This window comes from Harpia harpyja, chromosome 4 (genome assembly GCF_026419915.1).
Source record: "Harpia harpyja isolate bHarHar1 chromosome 4, bHarHar1 primary haplotype, whole genome shotgun sequence".
Classification (NCBI taxonomy): Eukaryota; Metazoa; Chordata; class Aves; order Accipitriformes; family Accipitridae; genus Harpia; species Harpia harpyja.
Window position 1 is genome coordinate 82,476,647 of NC_068943.1, and position 26,124 is coordinate 82,502,770.

The 26,124-nt window shown below is 36.6% G+C and overlaps 1 protein-coding gene across 14 annotated transcripts in view; it reads left to right on the plus strand.

Moving 5' to 3' along the window:
* The window catches only part of TANC2 (tetratricopeptide repeat, ankyrin repeat and coiled-coil containing 2), a 273,282-nt gene that overhangs the window by 27,139 nt on the left and 220,019 nt on the right, over positions 1 to 26,124 (plus strand). For 13 of the 14 annotated variants that reach the window (XM_052785087.1, XM_052785092.1, XM_052785093.1 and 10 more), the window contains one exon: positions 20,987 to 21,049. The exons of the other annotated variant lie outside the window; for it this stretch is intronic. The gene's annotated coding sequence lies outside the window, so the exon portion shown is untranslated. The remainder of the gene's footprint in view (positions 1 to 20,986; positions 21,050 to 26,124) is intronic. 14 annotated transcript variants of the gene reach the window in all.

The window sequence follows — 26,124 nt, forward strand, 5'->3', positions numbered from 1 at the left end:
TTCTTCTCAAGTTATTTGGTTAGATGATTTAGCTGCTCTTATGTCAGCATACATTGTCTCTCTGCTAGGGGACTTTGCCAGTATCTTCCCCCCACCCTGCCCTGGGCATAGCTATAACTACAGGGATCCTCATAAAGTAGTTAAGCTTTGCATCAGATTCTTACTTCTTTGTGGATTTTTTTATTGCTTCTGCTTCTTGTAAATGTCCATAAGACTACCTAACAAATCTAGTCAATAAAGACTTTGTCTAAGTCTACTGAACGCATTCATAGTCCTTGCACTGAATTAGTTTTCCATGTTGTGTTGCAGTAGTTTTGATCTTCGGGAACGGAGGTCAGCAATGAAGTTGGTGGATACATGCACAAATTTAATTTAAAGTGAGTTAGTGAATGTTATTTAGTAAGCGCCTGAATAATGGTTGTTTAATCTGTTTACCAAGCTGTTTCCATTCAGAAATATAGTTTGTCAGATAGATATGAAGGCACCGTATTTGAAATAGTTGCCTTGGTTAGATATTTTTTGTGAGAAATTTCAGCATTCATGTAAACCAAATCCATTATATGGTTTTTATGTACCTGGTGTAACTGTATACTGTGTATTCTCTTATGTGTCTTGGTTACAATTAAAATTTTGCATTAAAGACAGCTATTATGATTAACTTCAAAGTCTTGCATTGCATTTGTCCTCATAGACAAACAGTTTTGCAGTCAGGAAAGCAGATAAGGCACTACTACAGGCTGCATTTACTGCTTTGCATGTGCTACGCTTTTTTGTGTAGTCAAGATTTTTCACTCTAGCATAAACACTGAAAATTATAGATGCAAATTAATGTTCTTCATAAATGGAGGCGAATGAAAAATCTCTCCAAGTTTGGATAAAACCGTCTTTAAAGAAAGATTAGATCATATGACATAAGATTATTTAGCTATTCATCATTATCCGGAAACTGAGCAACTGTAAAAATCTTGCAAGTGAGGAGTCTGTCTTTACAATACTGTGTTTTACATGAGTGTGTTTTGGATTGGTTTTCTTCAGTTAAAGAGTAATAGTATATGCAGAGTAAATCTTGTTGTATTAATTATTACCCATTTAGCTATGGATATACTAGAGCTGGCTCTGGCATATGTAGGGATTTACCCTTCTCAGATGTCACATGCTATCACCTGTGTTCCTGCATCTGATGCATGTGAGTGCTTACTGAAATCTCCAGTTTTGGAATTTGGGCAGCTTAAATCTATACTTGTCAAGCGTCTGTACTATAAATCCCCAGATTTATATCTGGTGGCAGTTTGCTCATAGTCTAGACACTCGTGCTGAACTTCTGCATGAAGCTAGTCCTGACTGCTTACATTCAAGAAGTCGTCTTTCTGTATTGTATTAAGAGCTTATCCATATGCTACAAGCTCTGAGTGCAGGAAGTCTGCTGGCAGCAGTCCCGCTATTCCATATTCTGATTTCAGGCTCTTTGTGGATCGTCAGGAAAAAAACCCCAAAAAACCCGCATAAAGCGTGACAAGTTGTTGGCTGACTGATTTCTAGATAAGTTTTGCAAGAAAATTTGAATAAATATTAATGTTATGTGTAAGAAATGATGCTGCATGGCTGGTTCTGGTGTGAACTGCAGGATGTGATTAAAAATAAGATTGAGCAGTGCATGGGGGTCAGTCTGGTGGAGAACAGTTTCCACGTTGAGCCTCTGTATCCCTGCATTTTAGGAGCAGATATAGTGGCTGTTAGTTGGAGCGGGTCAGAATGCTGTGAGAAACTATATAATATTTCCTTTTGACAATAGAAGTACTTTGTCATTTATCATTTATCGTCATAAGAAGGAACATCTGATTTTTGCAATTAGTTGGGATCGAGCAATATTTTTGATACATTGTCCTATTTTAGAACTTTGTAGGAGCAATACATAAAGTAACATTTTTTAATGAAGATTCTAACATTTTTTTCTCCCAGACATATCTCTCAGAGAAAACAATCATTTTGGTTTCATGTCGGTTGTATGAAGCGACTCTTGAGTTCTCTATGAGAAGCAAACCCCAAATCTCCTTGAAACTATGGCTGACAAAACTATGGCTGCAACGAAGTATTTGTTTCCTGACTGTCAAGGCTGGTTTTGTTTGCAGAATTTCCGAAACCTGGGCTAAATTTTCAAAGGGTTTTTGTTTTCTGAAAATTTTTATTATGTTGTGACGCCAGCTTAAAATGGAAAACTGAGCTGAAATTTGTTCACTTGTGTTCATTTTCTTCTTCCTAATGTAACTGTTTTACAACGGTTTATTTGGGTGACACATAAAAATGCTTATAAATGCTAAAGCTATAACTTACCAATATTAAGCATTGATTAAAGTAATCCAAAAGAATATCCCCTATTTCATAAACAACAACAGAGAGAATAAGTTCTGGAGCCTTTTCTAACTCAGTGCGAGGGCACAGAGTCTGGCTCCAGCGCTTCAGTGTATGGAATAATAGATGTGGCTAGACCAAGCTCGGAACAGTTCTAAAAAACAAGCCCATAGTAACATATATAATGTTATATGTAAAATAATCCTGGACACATCTTCATTGTGCTTGGGGAGAAATAGCTTTTAGTTTGATGTAGTACGTGCTTGTATACATTAAGGCAAATAATATCATTTTCAAGTTTCTGGAGTGCCTGTGTAGGAAGGGAAGTTCAGTCTCAGTCTGGAATTATTTTGGATAATTCAAAGGAACTATGTAATTGTCATGTAGGAGGATTTTTCTGTATTTTTAAGATGCTCTGTAACACATGATTAAAGTACAACTAAAAGAGCCCAGTAGAAAGCACTTTGTGTCGGTGCTCTCTCTTGTAAAAGACTGAGTTTACATTCCTTCGTGTTTATTCCTGGTGTCAGAGTTGTTGCATCTGAAATGCTTGTGCTAATGGGAGTTGATCTGGTTTTCTTTTTTTTGATAAAACACAAATAGGAAATGATTATTGAATTTATAAACACTTCGTAAAATTTAGTTTTATGGTCGTCTTCTTCCAAATAAGAAACACTTGAAATATTAATCACTTTGTTCACATATTTGATGTGCCTAGTTTGATTGAAAGATTCAATATTTGTAGATGGTTGGTTTTGGGATAAAGGAAAGAAGTCTCCAGGTCTCATATTGTGTTATTTGTATACCTCTGTGAATTCAGTGTTTTCCTTTAGGAAATTGCTTTTATCTGTCTGCAGCTTGCTAGCAGGGTTTTACTAAATAAACGTTTAGAAATACTGTAGGCAAAAATGTGAAGTACTCTGGAAATATTGTAGGAAAGCTAGAGAGAGAACCTGGTATTTTTTCAAATGTGTTTTGTTTGTTTTTCTACTTAGGGTTGTGTTTACCTCTGGTATAGATATCAGATGGCAAGCTTTTGCATATTACTCATTATAGGAACATCAGGTTGGTTTTCCTTCCTTTATTTGTGCTCTTCCTCTTCCTTCTCCCTCCCCCTTCTCATCCTGCTGTTGTTTTATCTTTGCAGCATTGTTGAATTTGAGTAGCAGGGCCAGGAATTGATCTCTTGTCCCTCGAGTGTAGCATGAGCTGTGTGCTGGTTTTCAGCAAAGGTTTGGGTAGGATCTGGTTCACAAACACCATTGATTTCTTTTCTGTTCACATGTGGTGAAATCTTCTGGAATGAAACCTTTCATATGAAATGAAGTCCCCCACCTTCCCATGCTTAGGCGATTTTTATGATACTTCCCATTAGTAATGGGAAGGATTTAAGTAAATGATCACACATACAAACACTCCTTCCCTGCTTCTCTTTTCCATTGATGTGGAAAGCTTGCTGGAAGCTTTTAAATCATTAACAAATGGGCAAAAGCAGCCACGAAAAAGTGTTTCTACCTGGTCATGAGACAATTAGTAAGTGTATGGGAAGTCGTTCTTCTTCCAGAGAGGCACCAGTCTTTGCTGGTGTACAGCATTGGGAGGCCTCGAGCAGTGTGTTTGCTATTCTCAGTATGGTGCTGGAAAACAAATTTGGCCTCAGCAAATCTGCGCTGATTGTCCTTTATACTGTTAGCTGGAACAGTCACGGTCTCCCACAAAGATGTCTGGTTGGCATCCCCATTCCAAGGGGGGGATCTGTTTTCTGGGAGCTCTGACTGCTGCTCTGTGTGTTTCAGCTGGCTGAAAGGAAATCTTTCTCTAGGATGGCAATCTCTGTCTTTTTCCAGTGTCCCTTGATAACCTTGCCTTATGAGATAGAGTGCACGTCGTGATGAACCTGTATCTGCGTGTGTGCTGAGTGGTCAGCATGTTGCCAGTATCTAAGAGCAATGTTATTTGCTTCTCCCTTGCTGTGAGTTGCTGATGTAGGTGTAGATCATTAAATACAATTTTTGTGTTTCTCAGAACTGTCTTGTGAATTCTGAGGATGAAGGAAGATGTAAAAATAAATTATTGGAGGAGAAACTAAATTAGTGAAGATGAAATTGAGAAACAAAACAGCGACAAGCTGTTTCTGAATTTGTAAGTGTGCTTCCTGAATAGATAATTGCATGTAAGTAAATATGCAGATAAGATGGTGGGAAGAGTAATTGGAAAGGGGTGAACTTAGTAGTAATGTATTTTGAAAAGCTTGTATGAAAGAGGCTACCAATCTCATAATGAAGAGGTTAGAGATAACAAAAGCTTATCTGAGGATTAAGACTGACTTGGTTGAGTGGTTTAAAAGTCAAACAGGATTTTGACACATTTGTACCTGTGCTACTACAAACGGCAGTCAACATCCTTTTGAATAGAGTACAGTGACTAGTTGTCCAAAGATGGATGAGTGTGCAGCTGCTTTTTCTCCCTGGGTGCATATATATTACCCTTTCATGACAGCTTGGATTAAAAATGTTAATTTCTTTTTAATATTCAAAGAAATGTGAGGAAAAAATTTGAATATTAATATTATTTTAATAACCATTTATATCAGCATTATGTATGTGGGGCAGTGGGTAATGGGAGTAGGTATGTTAGTATGCTGCTAGGACTGAGTATGTCAGAGTTGGAAGGAATGTGTTTGTGTGTTTCAGATGAATATCAGCTGATAATACAGATGCATTTCTTTTATCTGCGAGGTAGACAAACTTGAGATTGAACTGGAATACGAAGCAGTGTTATTTCTCTAGGCATCCTGGTACTAAAGATTCTGTAGGTCACATTTTGCTCTAAGCAATGTCTTTTCAGTGGATTTTTAGTGGTTTTTCACATATGTAATTATTAGCTCAGTATTTAGAAGCTGGTAAATCTTCATGACTATCTTTTTTTCAAGTTGTTTTGAATTTACCATATTGTTTGTATATATCTGTGTTAAGATCTTTGGGACTCAGTGACTAGGTTGATTGCAAACTTTAATACAGAATTTTACATAATTTCCTTTTTCTAGCAAATTGATCTACTCACTTTATTTAAAATTTTTTTTTATGTATATCTGTGTATGTATTTGTAGCCATAATTTATGTTTCACTGTAGACTTGGAAACAATGTAGCAAGGGCACATTTAGAGAGGACTGAATAGCACTTCTTAGATGGCAGCATGGAATGTAGTAAATTGCTCTTCAATATTAGATATTAATCTGTCTAATTGCTGCCTGAATTTTCTACAGATGTTTTGGAGCAAACTAATAAAATGTACCCTGACACAAATATTTTTATAAAAAAACAAATAAGAATTAGAAGGAAGGGGTATTGCTAGTAGTATTGAAATTAGTTCCTTATCTTCCTCTGTTTTAATTACTTCAGTGGAGTAGTTATTTTAATTTTGCTTACATAAATGAAGCTAAGTGTTCAACTTTACTGCCAAGTATAGTATGAGTGCTTTAAACACGTGGAGTTTGTAGCAGAAACAACCTGTGAAGAAATATTTTCTGAACCTGCTGACAGATATTATTTATTAGTTGATGCAATAGAGTCATATAATAGTAATTTTGCAGTAGTAATCACTTTCTAGAAGGATTTCAAGTTATGGATCTAATTCTCTACTGTCAAAGGACCTAGAACTAACACTGAACCTGTATTACTTTTTTGCATATTGATACATTATTCAAAACTGTGTAGGGAAGGTACACTTCTAGGTATAGTATATAGTGGTAGCTTGTGAACCCAGTCTACACAAATTTGATGTGAGCAGAAATAATTCAAACGTTGTTTTTTTCTATTGGTTTTGGTGCTATCGTCAGAGCTGTTGTATAAAAGAATAACTTCTTTGCTTTTTAGCCAGAGAGATAAAACGCACCTCCTCTATAGAAGTTTCGTTGTCTCCATCCCTGTACCGTTCCAAGTAATCTAATGTACTGTGCTATGCTGCTAATGAAACTTTTGCATCTTCTTGTGCACAAAGCCGGGCTGTTTCCAAGCTTATCTTATGCATGTCTGAAACCTCAAGCGTCTTGTATTACTCTTGTAAAGATGATACTCAACATTAAAAATGTGTATTCTAGGATTTGGGTAGGATTCATGTACTAATGTGATGACAAACTTCAGCTGCAGATGGATGGAAATGGTTTCATACAGATAGTTATGCCAGCTAACAGTTCACATTATATGTAAAGAGAAAGTGGCAACATTTAATTGCACCTTTAAAAACAGAGAGTGGGAAGAAGTTGTTATATTTTCTGGCAGTAACATTTCTGAAACAAGCAAGCCGGTTGAATCTGAAGAAAAGATATTCTCGACATGAAAGACAAATTCTTTTTAAAACTCTCAGTGCATTCCATGAGAGCCTTTTAAAGCTGTTTTAAATGTTGCTTTTCTTACACAGATGATGTCTGTGGGGATGGTTTTCGAGGGAGGGTCATCTAAGTGGACAGAATGGTACTGTGCTGTTGTATTTTAACCAGATAAAGTTTCACGGAAACTTAACCAATTTCACGTACCACAAGTCTCAGGAAGTACCTCATTCGCATGTCTCTATTAATCTTCAGCATCAGAAAGGGAAGATGTGATCAGAAGTGGAAGTTAGAGAAACCATTGTAATTTTACATCTGAAATACTATTTGTTATGGTATTTCACTGTCATTTAAAGGGGCTGACTTCTAGGGCGTTGGAAATCAGAATGGTGGTGGTTGACATCATTATGTGTCTTTGCACCAGTTTTACTTTGGTTTGGCCATGATTTCATGCTTGTCCTGTTAAATATTGCATTGACCTTGCTATGGGCTTCCCAAAGAAAGGCTTAGATATGCTCTGAAAAAAATTTAAAACTTGTTGAAAACATTTAGCCTCTTTGATAGCTTGAATAGTCCTGATACAGGCTCCAAAGGGAACTGCTTTTACTACCTGTGGTGGAGGATTAAAGCAGACACTTGGAGAGGAAGAGCAATTGAAGAGAGAAATAGGGACCATAATGAAGCAGATAGAGGTGCTGTTGTTGAGGAAGGTTATTTAAATCATCCTCCCATATTACTTGTGTTTTCTCTTAAAACAAAAAAAGTTCACCTAAAAGTATGTTACCCGTGACAGTTGAACAATTGAATTGCAGAGGGAAAAAACCCAAAATGCTAGGATATTGTTCCAAAAGAAGATTAAGCTTAAAATTTATTTTTGTTGGTATGTACCATCATTTAAAAATGGAATACCAACTACCAATTCTGAATTTTTAATAACTTTTTTCTCAGATAGCCCGTAGTTACAGAGATAGATGAATGCTCAGTTACGACTTCAAATTCTAGCTTTTAGAATAATTCTACTTTTTAAAATAATTAGTTACCCGGTGTGTTTCTTAATATATATTGTGCATTTTTCTTTGCTAACGATAGCTCTGGTAGAATGGTGGTAGTTTTTACTTTTAATAAGAAAGTAGCTTCTTTACTGAATTTAAATCAAAACCAAACCCCTTCAACCATGAATGACTCTGAATTTCCAGGGGAATTGGATATTTGCGTAAGAACTGACTGTCCTAAATTGGTATTTAGGAATATCTTCTGGCCTGTGCCTTAGCAACAATTTGGACTGTGGAAATGTCGATGTTTCAGCCATTTCATCTTTTACCTTGAAATACGAAGTATATTTCAGGAAGCCTCTTAGTCTGATGCAAGTGAAATGATCCATATTTTTCTTGAAAGCTGAGCACAGAGGCTGCCATGAAATCTTACTATTTGTGCCTATATGTATTAGCGTATTTGAAGTAATTATTATAGAAAAAGTCACTCATGAGTGGAGTAACCTTTTAACAGGAGGGACCTCAGCTTGAAACTGAAAGAGTAATTTTAGGTTCAATGTTGACCCAGTTGAGATTTTCTTTTTTTTTTTCTTTTTTTTTCTTTATTTTGCTGCTGTGTGAATATCTCCTGTGAGGAGTTGTGAGACCAGCTGAGGAAATGGACTGACTATACCCGGAAAACCAAAAGCAAACACGGCGCTATCAGCTCTGCGAAATAAGCTAACTGCGAGAAGGAAGATTTTTCTTTCTGCAAGCTTTATTTCTGATAATCTTAACTACCTGGACTTTATAGAGGAGAGAAATGATTTCTTAGTTGGCAGTTTTTCTGTGTTTTGCCACCTTATTTTAATGGTTTCACCTTAAAGAAATTTTTAAGATATCTATCAGTTATTATGGAAGTATATTGTAGTGGCTCAGTGGTTTGGTTAATCTAAAATGACTTGATCTTATAAATAAATGAAAACAAGAAATTTTCCCAAGAGTTACTTTTATGCCTTTTCAGTTATTTTGCGGGACTTTCAGTGACATGTTTACTTGATTTAGAAATATTCTGCATTTGTATTGTAAATGAAACTTGGTGTGAAAGAGTTACATTTTTGTTGGTTTTCCTTTTGAAAAAAAAAAAAATCTCTCGCACACCCATCTGTGACACGTGAGAACCTTATTTCCATGTAGCACTGACTGCTAAGAGCAGTATGTTGTCCCTCAAGGCATGGCAGACACCACCAAGGCTACACACTGTGTAAACAAGGAGTAGCTTGCTTGTTTTAGGTCTAAAGGAGAGAATATAGTGCATTTACCAGGGTGGAGTAATGTTGATGAAGATAAGTGAAGGAGCTCAATGTGAATACCTGAATGTCTCCTGATGGAGTTAAGGTTTTAAACTTCTTAATTGAATTTTTTTTTAATGAAGACCTAAATTACTGTAATCATAACAGGTGCCGAAATACCAGTTAAAATTAGCTTAAGTCATAACGATTCCATTGCTTTAACTTGACTCATACAGCATTGAAAATGGAAAGTTGGTTGAATTCTGCAAGTGCAATTGTTGTGAGCAGCCATTAGGACAGTGGATTCTGTGGACAGGATGTTGGGAAGATTAACAGTTTTTTGGGCTCTTCATAGTCAGGTGTTAAACGCCTTAAATTTGTTTGGATTTATCGGTTTCTTATGGGGAAATAGCAAGTTATCTCAGCGCATGCAAACTGTTCGTCTGGCTTGTTGGCTTAGAAAGATGGAGGTCGCATTGTACTACCTTCATGTTTGTGTATTGCTTCATCCTACATGGAGTCATGCTTCATGCTACCTAGATGACAGCTGGATAAATTCAGGAAGAGTCACCATGGCTTTTGTAGAAGGAATTCCTGCTTTACGGACTGCGTGAAGTTCTGCTGAAAGGGCCAGCAAATCATGGAGGAGAGGATCCAGTTGATATAATCCACTTGGATTTTCAGAAGAGTTTTGTCCAAAGTTTTTCACCAAAGGCATTTTAGAAAACTGAGTGGGCACAGCATGAGAAAGAGTCCTGTCATGGAGAATAATGAGTTAAGATTAAAAATGAGGGTAGAAGTAAATGGTCAGCTGCCGTAGCAGAGGGCTGTCACCTGTAGAATTCTGTACTAAGCCTTATAGTGAGGATCATGCTAATTAATGGACTCGAACACAAAGTGGGCTGGACATAATCAGTCTCGCCACTGATACAGGCTTAGTGCAGTAAAAGCAAGAGATGACTGAAGGGCCTTAAGTCTTTAATTACTGTTTAATAACAGCAGATGAAATGCAATGTAGGTAAATGCAAGTGTTGCATGTGCAGGAAGAACAAATCCAAGTTATCATAGAAAATTATGGTTCTAAACTGACTATTATCGCTCAGTAGAGAAACCTTGGGATTATGACTAGTAGAGCCATGAAAACATCAGCTCAGTGCTTGGCAGCTTTAAAATCAAGACAACAAAAAATCTTAATGCAAAATGTTAGGGATTAATAGGAAAGAAATAGTGACTAAAGCAAAGGCGGCATCATAGAGCCACCTTAGAGATTTGTGGAATGGCCATGTCTTAAAGACTGAGGTTTGGTCTGCTCATTTTCTAGAAGAGCTGCAGATGACTCTGAGCAGGGCAACAAGGATGATCAAAGATATGGAAGGACTTCTGCAGGAGAGGAGTGCTTGAGTAGACAGGAACTATCAAGTAGGGGAAAGAGATGCCTTTTAGGAACAGTTACGTGGAAGAGAGTAAATTAAGTGCAAAAATTAAGTGAAGTGTAGGCAAATGCCATGTGCATCTCTCAGAACACTTCTGCAGACACTCTTAAATCCTTGTTTGCAATACACCCTTTAAGTCACTGCTGAAAGTACAGTCCTGCCAGTTTTCTTCAATTGTTTAGTATACCTGTCCATCTTCCTGATGTGGCTACATTCCTGGGAGGTGTTATTGAGCCAGTGAGTTGCTTCACTCATGGGTTAATCAGGGATTTGTTCATGGGTCTTGTGATCTTTAAAGGCTAACGTGTTAAGTGAACATATCACATAACTGGGAAACTGGGATTATGAGTATTGCTTTAATAGCAAGGTTCCAAAAGCCAACAGCAGAGTTCTTCCTCCTTCACTTTCCTTGTATGTGTTTATACAACATAAAAGAGCTTTCTGTGGTAGCTGAGGAAATATGCCTTTTTTTGGACTTGTGGTAAGAATGTTCTTAAGTGGTTTCTGCGTTATTGTTTGTATTATTTTGCTTTAAAAGCAGTAAACTTTGGAAAATGTGATATCCATACCCAATTCAGATTTAAGATGATCCAATCTGGCTACAACACTGTGAATGTTAAACTATTTTTCCTTTTCAGACTCGTTCTTGTTAAAGAAAAAAGGCTTCCTGATACGGATGGTAAAACAACAGTAGAGATCACTGTATTTTCTGTAACACATCTTGATGTCAGAAATGTTTTCCTGCAGAACTTGCCTGAGGAAATTTCAGACCATTGTTTCTTAATAGACATTGTTCCAGAATGTAATAAAGGTGAATCAGAGATGTTGGCTTTGTTGCGCTGCAGCGAGGGTGAGGATATGCTGCTTTTTAAGCCTAAGATAAAAGAAGTGGGAGTGTATACCAAAGGGGAGGGGGTTCCTCAAGCCCTAAATTGTCCCAACTCTGGAATAAGTGGGTGGAAGTGGAGTGTATGTATGAGAGGTGTATGTGTATATATGGATATAGTATGCAAGTAGTGCTATGGAATTTATCCCCATACAGAAATTTCTCTACGAAGAGAAGCTTTGGACCCCTGGTAACACTTCTATTCCGATCCTCTTTCCAGGTACTTACTGCCAGGGTAGCATTGTGAGTAGTGATGGTGCTACAGCAGAAAGGAGATGTAAGTAAGGGTAAGGCTTAGGTCTCCCTGCTCTTACCAGCAAATTGACCTAATGGCTGTAGAGAGAAAACAAGTTTGAGTAGGTATGTATTATATCTTGACTGATCTTTTCAGTTCTTCAAGAAGTATTCAGATGTGGATAGGCTTCAGAAGGAGAGCAAACCAATTATTTTTGCTGTTTCTTCCTGTTTTCCTTGGTTGTGCACATTCTTCTCTTTAATGATGAGGGTTTTCATTTAGAAATGGATAGGATTTGGGATTTGTCTCAATGAATGATGACATAAATTGTTCTAGATTATACATGGCGATTGCAATCATTTACGTTCCAAACAGGGAAAAACATACATCCTGTCTCTCTCTGTCTCCAGAAGGCATTTAGATTTCCTCCATGTGACAGACTATAGATAGTAGTTAAAAAATCGAATTGTTTTTATAGTTATGCAACTTCATGAGGAAATCTCACTCTTCAGTGCTGAAGTTTTATTACAGCTAAATGGTGGAGGGGGTGGATACCTTGTCTAAAAATGAAACCAAACCAATACTGCTGTATTCAGCTCTGCTGCATTATCTTTAAGCTTTGATGCACAATTTTGATACTCTCTTGACTCTATCCATGAGTCATGGTTGGAGCATTTCCTTTCCCAAAATGAAAGCAAACAGTGTCCCCAAGCATTCCAGTACTAGAGGGACTCAGAAAAGCACCCGTACCGTAGCATTGCTACCACTCATCTTTACTTGGCTCGCTGTGAAACAGAATGAACGGACCAAGCAGAAAAGAAAGTAGAAGGGGTATATGATACACTCTAAGCAGACCGAAACAAATTTCAGGTCAGGTTTTTCAAATGCTTCTATACCAGTCTTCTGAAGTGACTTAAGTACACCCGAACCAAAGGCAATTGCTTCTGTGAGCTAACATGTTTTGTTTTGCAATTGGGATAAGTTAAGAGGATGCTCAATATTCTCAGCTGACTTTTAAAGCCATGGTAATGTAGTAGATTTCAAGAGTCACATTGAAAGTAACTAAGTCAGGGGTTTGGGAAGTGCCCAGCTCACTTTGGTACTCTCATTATGACCATTTTCTGCCTGCTGCTGTTTAGTTCCTTGTGGCTTGTATTCTTTATGGACCCGTAACATTTTGCTTTAGGTTAGCTGTTTTCTCCAGTTAAAAAAAAAATCTCACTGGGTTTTCAGCTCCCACTTGCATAAAGCTGAGGAGCCACAGTTCTTCATACCGGAACTGTAAGTCTTCATATCTACATTTTTGCTGCCCATTGCAGGATAAAATCAGAAACCTCGGAGTTGTTAGCTAACAAGAACAGTATGAAGCAGAGCTTGTATATACAACATTGAATTCTTTTGAAGCGTGCTATATGCTGTAATTTCAAGTGTGCTTATACAATGGCTTCATTTATAAGTGCTTGTAGTTTAAACACATTGTTTTAAGTAGTCAGGCCTATTTTAAATGTCACTTTTAAACTTCATAGAAGATAAAAGGTATATAAATATGCCCTTTTCTTCAAGTACTTACTCATATATTTGTTCCCTTGTTGGAAGGTTTGAAGTAGTGACTTAAAGTGGAATATCTACTTCCGCTAAGTCACAGTTTTCCTGCATGGAATATATTTAGCCAGCTACCAAAAAAATGAAAGCGAAGTGAAACAAACTATTACTTAAATCCCCTTTTCATTGCTGTATTTCACTCAGAATCTAAAATACCGTCTGTAGTGTTAGCAGATAAGAGCACAAAAAATGCTGTTCTTTTTAATGTAAGTATGGTTTCACGCATGAGAAATCCTTTGTAATTTGTGAGGTATGTTTTTTCTTTCTTTCCATCTTTCCTCTTTTGTTTTAACCCAAAGCCCAAGTTTATGTATGTTAAGCCTTAGTATTATTGATTATAACAAGTACAAGAACTGTTTGAAAAAGAAATGTGACTATACAATATGTTTGAATAATTGACTTTTTATAGGGACATGTACTTTTCACTAAGAAAACTGTCAGTAGGACAGTTTGTTTCATTTACCTGTAGGTAATTCTGTCCTCTGGCAATATAAAAACAAATGAATTCAAATATTCAAGCTACTTACTTGTAAAACTTCTGTTAAAAAAACAAGACTCAAATGCCTCTTTCAGTGTTTTTATTGCTCCGATTTCCCCCCCACCCGCAGTTATCTCTGTTTTCTGACTGTCATGTTTCATGTCACTTGCTTACAGCTCATGAGGTTACAGACATTTTGTTAGTGCAGTCATGTATGTGCATTATGGTGAAAGCACCGTCATGTTCCTTCTCTCAGTAGCTTTGTGTACTGAATTCAGGGCTCTAATTAGGTCAGCCGGCGCCGGTACCAATCGAGTCTGCTAGGTGTGATGCAGAAGTAGGTCTTAGTGTCACCCGCGGTCACTGGCATGTGCAAATGCACATTTGTGTAGTGACTTCCCTTTTATTCTTGCAAGTTTTTACCTAGATTCTCTTACCAGAAGCTTTTTTTGGTCATGGTTACTCGTATTTTTTGTCTTTTATCCTTCACTTTCACTTCTACCACTTACCTGTTTTTTTCAGTCTTTCTTATATTCTGTGACACTTTTACCCTGTCTCTTCTTTAGAGATTCCATTCTCTTGTCCCCTGCCCCCTGTTTAATTTTTCCAGTTTCTTCCCCCATCTGCACTTGCTTCTTTCTCCTTCTGGTAATTGGTTTCATCTTCACATTTTTACGCACCCATTTCCACATGGGTGTATGTACAAAAGGGGAAGCAGACTGGGAAGAAGAGTTGTGTTTCTGAGTACTTGAGTTCTGGTTGCATGCTTCTGAAGGAGCAGAGAAAAGATTTTGACTTACTTTCTTTGAAATTTGTTTGTTCTGTAGGACCTAGTTAAGGAAGTTTGGAGTGCTTATTTTATATCCTCGATATCCGGGAGTCTTCTGAGATAAGGCAGCACAGCAGCAGGAGCTATTTAGGTGCCTTCTTAAGAGCAACAGAAGAAGTTCCCCTGCTAGAGCAGGTCCTGTGCATGTGTCCTTTTCACACTCCAGAGAAAAGTCAAACAAGACAAAGTTGTGAAGATTGAGCACAGTTCTACCAGGAATTAAACAAAAAGAGAGCAGGAGGAGGAAGGAATCTTTATAAGTCCATTCTGGCAGCCATCTCCAAAAGGCACTGGCTGGTCCTTGTTGCTTCTCAGGCTGCTTTCTTACCAATAGTGTCTGAAGCAGCATTAGCAATGGTGGTGGTGTATGGACACAGGAATGTAAACGTGATCCTTGGGATAAAGCTATGCTGTAAATAAACACTCTTGGCATTTTAGTAATTTGATCCTTAAATTTGTTAGATTGCATACACTTGAGCAGTGTTGTCAGAATTTTTTGTTAGGTTCTTATTGAAATCCCTGGCAAAATTTCAGCAGCACTGGAAAGATTGGAATAGGTTTGGGATGGTCAAAATGACTGCTGTGTTAGATGTCTTTTCAGTGTCATGATATCCGTGGGCCATTAAGTCTCCTCTTCTAGTTATTTGCTGACATCCATTAAAATGTCAGATAATTACAATAAGTCTCCTAACCTTGGATTACTCTGGAAGGAAAATATTTTTCTTGATGCATACTTAACATAACCCATCATTTTATGGTCACGTTGGCATGTGTATTATGAGTGCAGTACTCGAAACAGCTAGTTAATAATTAACGACCAATCTGTAGATAGAGCAGAGAGGGTGAACAAACAGGTTGTATTTAACGTTATTAAACATGTTATGGTAATTAGCATCTGAAGGCATTAGAAAGATGAGGGCTTTGTAGCGCTAGTCATTGTAACAACAGAACAGTGAGAGCTTCTGCCCCAAAAATACTGTGCTAGTAGATAAGTTTGTAAATTTAGATAAAAATTATTAAGATGCTGAAAAGTGGGATACTCCATTTATAGCTTGGAACTATTTGTTTGTTAAGTAGGAAATAAAATGGAAGCTCATTATAATTTTCATATAAACCCAGGAGTCTGAGGAGTTAAAATGGCAGAATGTAAATGTCATCTGTATTTAACACACAGAGTGGTGTGGGGGTTTTTTTTGTTTGGTTGGGTTTTTTTGGTGTGTGGGGTTTTTTTGTTTTGTTTTGTGGTGTTTTGGTGGTCTGGGTTTTTTTTTTTGGTTTTGTTTTGTGGGGTTTGTTTTTGTGTTGTTTTTTGGGGTTTGTTTTTTTTTTTTTTAGGCACATGGGGTGAGCAGAAAAATCTTAATTTAAAGCATGAACAATTTTTTGATTTTTTTTTTTCCATAATTCCATTGATGTCTGGATGCTTTCCCATACTTATTTAGAGTGATAATCATGAAGAAACTGTTGCCAACTTAGAATATGGTAGAGTGGATGCTTGCTTAATACTGTTGAAAATCAGCCAAGACGTATCTAATTAGGGACTGAAGTGTTACGTTGTATGGTTTTATTTGTGGAATTCTTGATTTATCAATGGTATATGTTCCTATGTAATGAACTCTGTAAGTACAGTAATTATGTATGGTAACGCATGATTCAAATCTTACTTTTAATTAGAGAATAAGAAGTTGAGAAGACAAACTCTTTTATCAAGATGGAAACATGAGACTTGTTTTCCAGATTAGTCCCTAATAAAGTTAGGTCACCCATATTTACATTACTGTAATTTAAAGAGTATTGCCATTTTCCCAATCTTTGATTTGTTAGATGACAGCCGTCATTAAAACACACATTTTGCTTAAACATGAATTTATATGAGCTAGAACTGGAATCAAGACTATTTTTCTGTTTCCAACATGTATGTATGTGCAAAGAATTTAAACTGATTTCTTTTTAATTTTTTTTTTATTTATTTGATTTTAGAACACCATCCAGGCTTACTGAATTTATCAGATGAATACCAGCTGGTGCAACTGACAGCCAAAACTAGAAAACTAACCTCATTTAAAGATGGAAATCCCTATTCATGAGACCATTTCAGAGTTGTTTCTTTCTGGCAGGACTGGTTGAGCAACCCGTGCTGATCATTGGTGTAGTGTATGGTTTTCAAAGACAGATGGTCATTGTGTTTAATGTCTGTGTATTAATGTTCTGTTGATAAAAGTGTGAGTAAGTTGTTAATTTCTCTGGGGAAATATAATTAAACCGTTGAGATCAGGGTACATGTGACCTATACTATGTTTGGTTTAGAGGCTTCAAATTCAATTAGCTTTGCAAAATTGCTGTGAATCTTTACCTGCTCAAATGCAACGTCTGCTTGCTTAGATTATGGGAAAAAAGATTGCTTTGTTTGCTCTAGGATGAATAGAAAACTGGTCTTATATTTTGTCCTGTTAATTGGAAGTTTGCTCAATACTGATGTTAAATATTTTCAAATACAGAATGGGTGGTATTCCTCTCCAGATAGCTCAACAGACTTCTCAGGCTTGTTACTGTGATATCAAACCTTCTAGTATCATTTCATACTATACCTCTTTCCAGCTGTAGTCAAGTTGCTATGGAAGGTAGATTTTCTGTTTTGTTTCTTAAATCTTAAAGCTTTTAAGTCTTCTTTCTGTTGTGGATTTTAGCTTGTCAGGAAAACATTGCAGCTGGAATGTGCAGTGCTGTACCTGAAAGTATTTGTTCCTTTTGTAGGTACTTGTCTTCTGGGTTAGAACAATGGGAGGGTGCTTAATTCTGTCAGCTAAAAGTGTTGACAATAGTGTGATTTTTTTTTTTTCATAAACTGTTCTTACCCGTTTCAATAATTCTTAGCTTAACTAGGAGCCCTTCTTTAGGGTAGTCAATTTAGCTAGCTTTTATTTTATGCCTTTTTTTGGTGCACTCATGCACTAGGGTGTACATATTTAGAAATTGAGTTTAACTTGTGACCATATACTTATGTGTTTAACAGAAGATGAGAAAAGCTCATTTTAAGAAATCATCTGAAGCTAGATGTGAAGGATGTTAGAGGTATGGTGAATGTGTGTCTTTTTGCTGTTTTATACTGGCTGGTTTTTAACGCATTCTTCTGCAGAAGAATTCAGTACAGTTATTACCTACACAGGTATAACCAAGAAATTATTTGGGACTGCAAGGCTGCAGATTGACTGCTTTGTGTCTGAATTACTTGATTACCTCATCTACTGAGCATGCTAAACCTTAATTCTTGTATTTCCTAACTTTTTGTTTACTTGGCGTTATGACATTATTACTAACTTGTAATTTTTAATAGCATTTCTTAGTTTTCTTATTTTAGAAATTGCATAATGTCCTTTCATTCGCTAGTGTTTGAGCAACTTTGTCCGTGATGTGTTCATTCAGAAATTGTCTGAATCACTGAGAAGTTCCCATATGCAGAGAATTATCAAGAACTATTTAAAGGGGTTGATTTCTGTTATACCAGATGAAGTTGAATAAAGTGATGGATATACTGGAACAGTAAACATAGTACAGGAAGTGTATAGTTGACTTGATACTGCTCTGGGCTGATGGTTGTTCAAAAGAAAAGAAATCAACAGTTGGATGCAGTGTTAGCAAATGCTGTGTTGTATCACAGAATGGCCTTCTGAGATTCTCAGTATTTGTTGTTTCTGTTTGTGTTGTTCCTGAACAAATTACCTGATTCTGTTGACAAAAAGCATTCCTTAGGTTTGATTTTTTTTTTTTTTTTTTTTTTTTGGCATTGTGGAACTTAGGAAGTTCCTATTCCTAGATCATGTTTTAAATTTGCAAACTTGGATGGAAGTTGCGAGTCATTAGCTGGCTGTTCCTAGTTGGCTTTTACAGGCAAAAATCCCAGTTGGCAGTAATTGGCTGCTTCAGTGATGGCCAAAGGCAGAATGAATATGGAGACTGAACCACTTTTCGCAGTTGGTAGGACAGTGCTAGACAGTTGTTCTGCGACTGTGCCTGTGTTACCAATACCCCACCTTGTGCTTGTGGGGAGCAAACAATAGTCAATTATTTGTATTGGTTTTTGGAGATAAGTAAGGGTTAAGGAGTAGGACTATTACCTTCTCTCTGCCAAGTCCAAGAGAACTGTCTTGGAAAAACTATACTGATATATTTAAAAAAAATACTCCTTTTTTTTTTTTTTTTTTTTTTTAAATTATAATAGTACTTGCAGCCATACCACAGGACAAAGGTTTTAAAACCCCAAACTCCTAGAAAATCTGGAGAAATCCTGACTGTGTTGCTTCTGATTTGAAACACACCATAGTTGTGATTTATGTGTTTAATCAAGAGGGAATAATTCTGAAATTGACACCTCCCCCCCAAACTGTTTGTATATTAGTCTCTAATATATTTGTTATGATACAACATGTCAGAATTTATAACTTTCATACAGTTAAATAGCGGAATTTACAAATGTAATTAGAGGGTTAAAGGCATTTAAAGAATAAAAGCACTTTAATGACATTCAGTTTTTATTGACAACCCACTAATATCTGCTGGATTCACATAAAGATTTCTAATGTAATAATATGAGCAGATGAAAGCTCTGCTATTTAAAAGCTCAATGCAGAGCATATTTATCAAGTATGCTCTCTGAATACAGATGGAAAGTTATTGAGCAAATTATGGGTAGTCAGCACTCATCTACAGCTTACACCGCATAAGCCATATTCTGCTCTTTGTTTTGCAGGGTATCATATTAAGAGAGATGTATTAAGAAGATAGATGGCAGCAAACTGAAATATTTATAAGGAGTTATTTTTAGTTATTCCAAAACTCCCTGCATGTTTTCAGTTTTCCAAAAATTGTAACATTGCTGCTTTTGAAAGAAAAAAATTCTCTTTACTCAGTCACCTACTGGAGGTGTTTGCAAGTACCTAGTTTTTGACCAGTTAAAAGAATTGTAGAGAATGCTAAATAAGTGTTTTAAGATCCTTTCTTCTTCTCTTTCTTTAGGATCTGAGGAGTATAGGGGTTTTTGTGAAGTAATGCCCAATAAAAATCTTCCTTGATCTGAACATATTTGGGTTTGGCCTCCATATGGGCTCAGTTAAGTTTCGTAACTGTGGTCTTTTGCTGTATGTGGTTGGACACTCATTCAGAAATTTTTAGCTGGGTCTTTCTAACAATATAGTTTCTACAGCATGCAAATGCTCAGGCAGTTGGATGATGTAGAGTGCAAGCAGAAGTTTGCAGAACCCAGAAAGGGAGTTTGAAGAAGGAAAAGTCATCTTGCAGAGTGGTGCAAGGCAGCCTGAGGTGCAGAGTCCAGGTTATGGCTATGCATGAGCTGAAGGAGACTCCAGCACAGGTCAGGTAGCCAGGGTGGCATCGGCCAAACAGACCCTTCCTCCATGCTGTATCAATAATCGCTTTTAGTGCTGTGGGATTAGAGCTGTGTTTGCATGTTTTCCTTGCTTGACTGATGGAAACAGCCACGATCCTGGTGAGCGTTGTATGCTGGTTACTAGCTTTTTAGTTATTTTTCCACAGAGGTGAAAAATTGAAAGCAGGGAGATAATTGGCGACCCTGAGAAATAAGATAGGATCGCTTCATGAATTTATGGAATGTCTTACAGTTTTATATACAAAATTATTCATATAAGACCATCTGAGAAGTTCCTGTTAAGGTTCTGGAGAGTAGTGTGAATTACAAGTTAAGCTGTCAATTACTTTTCAGTATCCTCTTGCAGTAGAAGAAAAAAAACTCTACCGAAGTGGTTCAACATTATTCTACTTTGCTTTAAACTTGCAAATGGAAGGTGGTTTCAATTTACTTTCATTTTTTTTGTTTGTTTGTTTGATGACAAATGAGATGTGTCTGTATTTCCTTCTACTTGCTGTTTCTCAAATGAGATTTCTAAAAGAATAGATTGGTAAAGCCTGTAACACAATTATCGTCACCACAGACAAACACACATGCTGGTGCTAAAATAGGTGCTCTGGTCTTTTTCAATAAGTAGCAAGATACATTTCTTGTGGCTCTTTGTTGATGAACTTACTGTAAGTACGTGATGACAGAGCAAAGAGCCAGGTACTGAACTCTTGATTTAGTTTTGACTCCCTTATGGGAGTTGTGTTTATGTAAGGATTGAGTTTTAAAAAAAACACTGAGGGGAGGTTGCAGGATTTTAACAGGAAGGCTTGCTAGGCTTGAAGGAAAATACTTGGAAATAACATATTACTTTGTAAATAGTGTACTATATGATGTGCATCAAAGGGAAGTGTTACCTGCTTTTCTCCTCCTCCCATTTGAAAAGTGGTGAGAGGGAACAGTCAAGTGACCGAAATTAGTATTGATTAACAGAGATGTAAAAGCATGAGCATTAACTTTTTAATCATGATGTTAAAGGGTGAGGGCTGTCTGATAGCTTATACAGTATACTCTGGAAAAGTTGTGAGTTTATTCCTGGGATGAGATTATTTACAGTTCGTGCGCGTAGCTAGACAAATGTGGGACACGGTAGTGTGTTGAGAAGATGCTACTAAATTCTGTTGTGTTTTTTTTTTTTTTTATGTCTTCCAGGACTTTCAGTGAATGGAAGACGACACTTTTTACTAGAGATTTAACTTGTCTAAAGATACCAAGGTAGGAGAACCTTTTTCCCACAGTCCCACGTTCTCTTTGCAGTAGTTATTGTTTAAATAGAATTGAAGTTGTCCTCTGTTTCTTTGTTAATCTGTGATCACCTAGAGTTGGAGCATGGGCACTGTCTTCCTATAGCAGTTTTACCAATTTTTAACCTGATTATTTCTGTATTTAGAGAAAAAGGTGTAATAGTTTTCACATATTAGTGTTTGATCATACTCTGTCTTTTCCTACTGGAGGTGATGAACAGAAACTGATGTAATAAAAATACTTCTTTATGTAGGGTTCTACATTACTTAATGAGTTCATTCGAACTGCTAATTAAAATATTTATACTTTTTTGTAAACAGAATGTGTAAGAGTGACACAGCATTCTATATAAATGTACTTTGGTGTTTTAACTTTTCCAGTTGTTTTTTGTAAAATCCAAAATCTTCTGTGTTCTGAGAAAATCTCCAGTGCTTGCCAATGGATTGAACTTCAGTTCCATATTGAATATTCTTGAGACTTGAGCAGGTTTGCAGAACAGTCTTACAGCAGCTCCTTAATTAGGTCTGTATTTTAATATGTGGTTTTGATCATTTAAAAAATTAAGAAAATAATTCCACGTTTCCTTTAATCTCTCAATGTAGTCAAGTGCTGTAAAATTTCCTGCCACTTCATACATTGCCTAGTCTTTTGTTTCCATTTTCTGTCATAACACTGAATCTTCAAAATTAACTTAAGATTGATAGGAGCCTCAAATAGAACATACAGTATGTAGCTGGTGTGTTTTTGAGTGACGGATTTTTGGCTGCTCTGTGTCATAGCTAAAAGTTGAAATGCAAGCGGTTTCTGATGGAGAAACTTGCTGCGCTTCAATCTTTTGGTGGTTTGGGGCAGAATGAGGATTGTTGATCCTGGCAGAAAGAGGCTTGTTGATTCCAGCTATAGAAAGTGCACTAAAATTTCTTTCTAAGGCAGACAGTTTAACTAGACTCAACTTCTGCAGAACAGTGCCATGTTTTATTTCAAGCTTAAGTACTTAGTTCAAATGGTTGTTGATGGAGGCAGCTATTAATAATATTTAAAACCAAAGCAGTAATTTTTACTGTTAAGGGCAACCCAGAAGACACTGAAAGCACTGAAGACGAGTTGACGAAAGTGAGGTGATTGTATTCCTAACTTTTCTTCAGTTATCATTTCTCTCGGAGGCAGTATAATTGACTTTGTATATGGAGAAAGTAAGTGTCCCTCATGAATTCAGCCTGTATCATTAATCTAGAATTAGAAACCAGGTTATGCAAAATAATAAAGCCCTGTTCAAAATTAAATTTCCTTAATTTCAAGGTCACCACATTTTCATGTTCAAGAGAGAGCTGGTTCTGACTTTTGACTTTCTTCTAGGGAGTGATTACATTCTTTCAGTAGTGTTTCTGATCTCATTTTAAATAGCTATTTAGGTTTTTTGGTGTTAAATCGCCACACTTAAATAAAAAGTATTGTTGGAGAAATTTTTTTCCCAGGAGAATAAATTCAAACCTTGAGCAACAAGTTATGGTTGCAAAGTATATTTGTTAGTATTCTGTGATGAGCAAGCTTATCCTGCCAGAATTGCTGTTGTTTGAGAATGGTAAGGTTATCTAGATTCAGAGTGATCATAAGCTGCCCATCAGTGGCATCTCTCTCTTCTAGCAGTTGTGCTTTTATTCTTCATCTCTCTTACTAGAAGTATGACTCTGTTCTAGACAAAATGAAAAACAAATGTCTCCTGTTAAGGGAGGAGAGGGAACTCAAGCCTACACAGAGTACATCTGTGCTGAGTGATGAAGAATTGCACCATTCTGGTGGTGTCCTCCTGCTGCTGCCTTACAGCTCCAGAAGCAACTAGCTGCTTCAGCCTGGCACTGTTGCCCAGCTAATTAGTCCTCTGGAAGTGCTGTTTTTCCAAGCACAGTACAAAAATGAGCTGTTCCTCAGAGTAAGTTGTATGGGTTTTCATAATAATACAGTACTCGTCTCATTCCTCTCAGGCTCTAACTATATAAAAGTTACCTCTGAACATAAACACCACAGACTTTAAGTGAACATAATCACCACAGACTCATCAAGAAATATGTTTGGCCATATTTACCTTAGGGCTGTTGTTGGGAACTCCACGTACATGGGAATATTACCATGTTATGCTCTCAGAATTACTTTTCAAATGCAGCATTAAAGGCTGCTTTATTTTGCTAAAATAAAAGCAGAGATTGAAGCTGAGTTCTTGCTTCCTTGTGAAACACTGTCACGTTGACCTGCTGCGCGCTTGTGTGGTGTGAATGCTGTTGTATGTTTTGCCATCAAGCATACTTGGAAAAGCAAAGACAGTAGGGGCACATCTAGCTGCTTACAGGAGGAAAGGAGAGAGAACAAATGCAGGGGCTCTTGAGTTATGGGGGTTAGTGGCAGGATCTGTAGGAAAGGTAGTCAAGAGATCTCAAGTATTTTGATGAGGAGGGGCCAGAAGGGATGGACAGATAGACCTTCATGTCAAGCATCCCCCATCATAATGATTAGTGTTCAGGCTTTCATGAGGGAAATAATTTTTGTTCATACTCAGTCGATCTAAAGCCTATTAGAGAACTTTGTCTAATAAACCCTTAATTGCTTAAAAACCTGTAATTGGTAGGGTTTAGTCCTTTTAATTCCGTTTTTGTTTTCCTTTTTCCAAATAAGCCTAGAAGTTCTTGGCATTTTTGCTAGACTACAACAATGCTTTTTTCATTCCTAAAGTTCCTGGAAATACTTAATGTCTAACTTCTGCTACTGTGTTTTTAAATCTGCATCGACCAAGCTTATAAATATACGTTTCCTTTGACTTCAGAGTTGTTGTAATCAGTTATTCACACTCTTGTTGTGAGTCAGAGCTGTTATGTGAGGCAGAGAGTTTAATGCATTTGATCGTCATGAAGTTTGTGGAGCTTCTGACATATACTGACAATTATCAGTTACGACGTGTGGCAGTCTAGTCTTCCTGTGAATGTCGGGAGTGCTGCTTAAATGTGCTCTTCTGGGCTACTAGTCCTCATCATTAGGTTGTCTCTCGAAACATCCTCTTGAATTTCAGGGCAATTTAAAATTAGAGTGTAGGTTAGACTCTGAATAATTTATTTGAGGAGCATGAGAAGTTTCAGTCTAGCAGCTGTTATGAGCGAATGTGGAAGAGATTTCTGTGTACAATGGATGTTATACATGGAGTAAATGCTTGAAAGCCTAACTCGGTTTGTGTTGTGTGTCTTCCTTTCATTTTTCAATTTCTTTAATCTTGTGATAATTAGCTTTATGAATCTGTCACTTCTTTTAAAAAAAATCCTTGTTACCGATTCCTTTCTGAAGTTTGAATGCTCTTTGAAAACAGTTCATTAATTTGTGAAAGGTTAGAATTTTTGTTCAGAAAATGTTAATTTAGTCTTTACATGCTGTTAAATCCTGAAAACTAATATTCAGAAAGGTACCTTTTTTTGGCATCTTAATATGCACTACTTATTATACATAAATCTTAATTTCTAATGTAGTGAGTTCAGCTTCCTTCATGAAAAGAGATGATCTGGTGCTACCAGGAACTTTTAAAATAGAATATTTTATGAGTAACAAGCTTTTTTGTTATTTTGCATAACTGAGTGTGTATTTTCTGCCAGAGGACTTTTTTCTTTTTCAGTAAAACACATAAGGAATTCCCCTTTTAAAAAAATCTTCTTTCCGTCATTCCTATTGGGAATTAATGGAAGATGTATTAAAGAAATGTGATGGCTCAGGATCTTCTGAGATAGGCAGAAGCAAATAAATAAGGGAATAAGCAGCGAGATATGGACTAACCATTTTCCTGATTGTCAGTACAGAATATTGTCATGGTATTTGTCAGCAGTAAAAGTACAGAAATTAAGGCTTATCTAATGAGTTTGTTTTTAAAACTTTATTTGTCATATTCTTCTGTGTATACTCCATTGACTTGGTGCTGCCAAGTCCTGATTCCAATTTACAAAGTTTTGTTTCATCTTCAGTGATAAAGTCTGATAGAAATGAAGTAGGAATGCCTGCCTGTCTTCTGCACTCAGTAATCGAAAGGGGTTTGTCACAGTGGGCTTTCAATGTTCACGTTTGGATGGGACTATACCACTAAGCCATATTGTAATGCTCCCATCTACAGCTTGGCAAAGCATTGCGTGGAGGTAGCATGCTGCAAGATTTACACTTTTTAAGCTCTTCTAAATTTTGGAAGTGGTTTGTCACTGATGGATGTAGTGATTTCTCATTGAAAAATGTGTTATGGTGGAAGGTAGCAAATACTTCCTATTTGTATCTATCTATTTATAGATATAATGTTTTAATAATTTTTGACTAGATAGCGTTCATAAACTTCTGCTGAATATTATAAAGGTTCTGGGAGTAAATTCTGTCTTAATTTGCTACAGTGTGAGCTGCTGCCTGAACTGGGATCTCATGGTCTGGCACAGAGGTGTTCTTATTTACAGGCTTTTACTTCACTTACTTTTAAACCACAAATTAATATACGAAGAGGTAGCTGACAGAATTGTTGAACCACCTCCAATTTGGAAGTATGGGCTTTTTTTTTTTTCTTTTCTTCTTTTTTTTTTTTTTTTTTTTAAGTTGTCCATTTCACACATTCAGTTAAAGCTCTGTCGTGGCTATGCCCTGACTGTACTCATTAGTCTGCCAGTCTGAACTACTAAAATCTGTGAACATCACCGTAATGCACAGACAGCCTAATTGGGCTTTCTCCTAACTGAGATTTCAAGGAGAATTGTAAATGTGTATAAAGACATATGTTTCTTTTAAAATGTTTGGAAGACCAAAATGTTGACAGTTATTTTACTTTCTAGAAACAACTTTAGAAATGTCTGTCCTTTTACATAGCTATTCTCACTATGGAGGCAAGGCAGAAATAAAATTCGTGAGAAATGTGCATTGCACATACGACTTAGATTGCATTCCCTTAATACTGTTGTGGTTAGAAGCTTTTCATTATTGGAAAAAACATAGATTATAGTTCTACTCTGAAAAGTATGTATTTAATAACTTCTAATGCTAATTTG